At 45.2% G+C, this 2,888-nt stretch overlaps 1 pseudogene; it reads left to right on the forward strand.

Annotated features, from left to right (window-relative positions):
* The first annotated feature begins 987 nt into the window (after positions 1-987).
* On the forward strand, positions 988-2,272 carry LOC147372813 (sodium/potassium-transporting ATPase subunit beta-3 pseudogene; annotated as a pseudogene).
* The last annotated feature ends 616 nt before the right edge of the window (positions 2,273-2,888 follow it).

Raw genomic sequence — 2,888 nt, forward strand, 5'->3', positions numbered from 1 at the left:
CCCATGGACTGTAGCCCACCAGGCTCCTCTGTCCATGGGGATTCTCCAGGCAAGAATACTGGAGTGGGTAGCTCTTCCCTTCTCCAAGGATCTTCCCTACCCAGGGCTCGAACTGGGGTTTCCTGAATTACACGTGAATTCTTTACCGTGTGAGTCACCGGGGAAGTCTGTCCAAAAGAAATACACTCATTTGATGATCCTTGTTATTCTTCCATTTACTGACCGCTTCTAATTTTTCCCCCATTAGTCTCTCTTCCTCACCCATTTCATTCCCCAAACTCTCCCCACAGTTTATTTATTAATCCTTCTGCATAGCTATCTATTCGATTTGCTCTCATCACACAGTCTCAAGTGCCATTTACTTCTTTGGGCTTCCCTGGTGCTCAGATGGTAAAGACTCCGCCTGGAATGTGGGAGACCTAGGTTGGATCCCTAGGTAGGGAAGATGCCCCGGAGAAGGGAAGGTTACCCACTCCAGTGTTCTGGCCTAGAGAATCCCGTGGACTGTATATGGAGTCGCAAAGAGTCGGACACGACTGAGCGAGTTGCATTTTCATAATTTATATGCCAACCTGTGTCAGTCATCCTACTCCAGCCAGCACTATGGTTTCAGCTGCCATAGAACTCCCATGGTAATCTGGATATAAGTGCTTAAAGTTCAGTCTTCATCACTTCTCTCTGAGATGAGTTAACTGAACTGACGAGTGTCATTTTAGGCCCTTCCTGAAGCCCACTTTTCCAAAGCCCATCACCCATTTCAAAATCCGTTTCTGGAAGACATCAGGCTTCAGCGGCCGGAGCGGCAGCCCGGCGCGGCGCGGCACTGCGCCGGGTTTGAGCCCTCACCGCAGGGAGGAGGTTTCCTCGGCCGGCCTTTGCGCCTTCTGCCGCCGTCGCCGGGCTGCGTCCCTCCAGCCGGGACGAGCCTGCGCGTTCCTCGCCGCTCCCCTCGCAGTCTGCCACACACACCATGACGAAGAAAGATGAAGACTTCTGTCCTTCAGCCAGAGCCTGGCCGAGTGGAAGCTTTTCATCTACAACCGGACCACCGGAGAGATCCTGGGGCGCACCGCCAAGAATTGGGGTTTGATCTTGCTCTTCAACCTTGTCTTTTATGGGTTCCTGGCTGCAGTCTTTTCATTCACACTGCAGGCCATGCTTCAGACTCTGAACCATGATGAGGTTCCAAAATACCGTCACCGGATTCCTAGTCCAGGACTTAGGTTTTTCCAAAACCAGTGTCGGGGTTGGATTTTTCATTCAGCCTGTCTGATTCAGAATCCTATCAAGGGAACATTGATGACCTTAAGAAATTTCTAAAACCATATGGCTTAGAAAAACAGAAGAATCTCACAGATTGTACCAATGGAAACTTTTTTGAGCAGAAGGGTCCAGAATACACAGCATGCCAGGCTTCCTCTTACTTTAACCCTGCAGTGGTGTGGGTGATCCCACGTTTCGCTACCAAGCAGGAAACCCTTGTATTCTTGTGAAAACGAGCAAAATAATTGGATTAAAGCATCACAGAGAACCAAGGATAGACTTTATTGCAAAGAGTGAAAGCACAGCAGTTCTATCAACTTATCCTCCCAACGAAAAGATAGATTTAAAATATTTTCCATATTGTGGAAAGAAACTTCATGGGAGCAACCTGCAGCCACTAGTTGCTGTCCAGCTCAGCTTTGGTAGTGATGGTGACATAAAAGAAGCAATGGTTGAGTGCAAGATTGATGGATCATCCAACCTAAAAATCCAAAATGACCATGACAGGTTTTCAGGATGAGTTGCGTTTAAGACCACAATGCATGCATAGTAGGAGTTAGGATGTTTCCATAGAGTAAATGTTGTGTTGTCTGTCTTCATTTTGTATCAACTGGACCTGCCATTCCAGAATTATGAAACCGCCTTGGAGAAGGGTGGAGTGATACATCACTGGGATAACATAGTGTGCTTCCAGATAATAGTGGTCCATACCCTTCAAAGTAACTACCTGTTGCCTCTGCTGCCTTTTGAACCATGTACAGTCACCAGATAGGGACTGTGAACACCTGATTATGAACATGTAAGTTGGGGGTCTTGTCCAGTTTTTATGTGGTTTAATTGCCAAGTGTCTAAAGCTTAATGTGCTGTGCTATGTAAATATTTTATAGATTTAACACTGGTTAACTGCCATATTTTGATGCCAGCGAAGTTTTAAGGGATAAAATGGTACCGACCAACATCAAATGACTTTATAGCTGCAAGAAATTCAGGGTGTGGAAAAATGCTGTATGTGAGGAGGAAAAAAGAAAATAAAAGTGGATTTGAAAGGTTGAAAAAATCCATTTCTGATTAATCAGTCAAGATGGGTGGATCAATATATAATTCTCTCCTACTGGGAGACCAGCTGAAGTTTCTTACTTGCATCACATTCAAATTTGAAGTATTAATTGATTCACAGATATTTTCAGCATCGACGCCATTTTGGGTATAGAGAAATGAATGAGGTAGTTCTTGTCTTTAATTACAAATCTGATGGCGTGAAGAGTACTTTTTTTCTACCAGTAAATGTATTGTGATCTTGTGGTTTCTGTAATTCACTTTCCTTCCTATGAATTACAAAGCCATTGTCAGGATAATTCATTATTACGATACTCTGATGGTCAACATTTCCTCTAGCCTTAACTACCCAGATGGCTGAGACTGTGGAGGGGGAGGCTGCATCACAGTTCAACTTCTTCCTTTATTCCATCCTGTTCTCCCACACCCCTGCCCCTCTGTTGCTTTTCAAAGGTATTGCATGCATGTATGCTCGGTTGCTTCAGTCATGTCTGATTCTGTGTGACACTATGGACTGTAGCCCACCAGGCTCCTCTGTCCATGGGATTCTCTTGACAAGAATACTGGAG

The sequence above is a fragment of the Bos grunniens genome, chromosome 5 (assembly GCF_055505025.1).
Source record: "Bos grunniens cultivar Pamir isolate PY7600 chromosome 5, Bosgru_T2T1.0, whole genome shotgun sequence".
In the NCBI taxonomy this organism is placed as follows: Eukaryota; Metazoa; Chordata; class Mammalia; order Artiodactyla; family Bovidae; genus Bos; species Bos grunniens.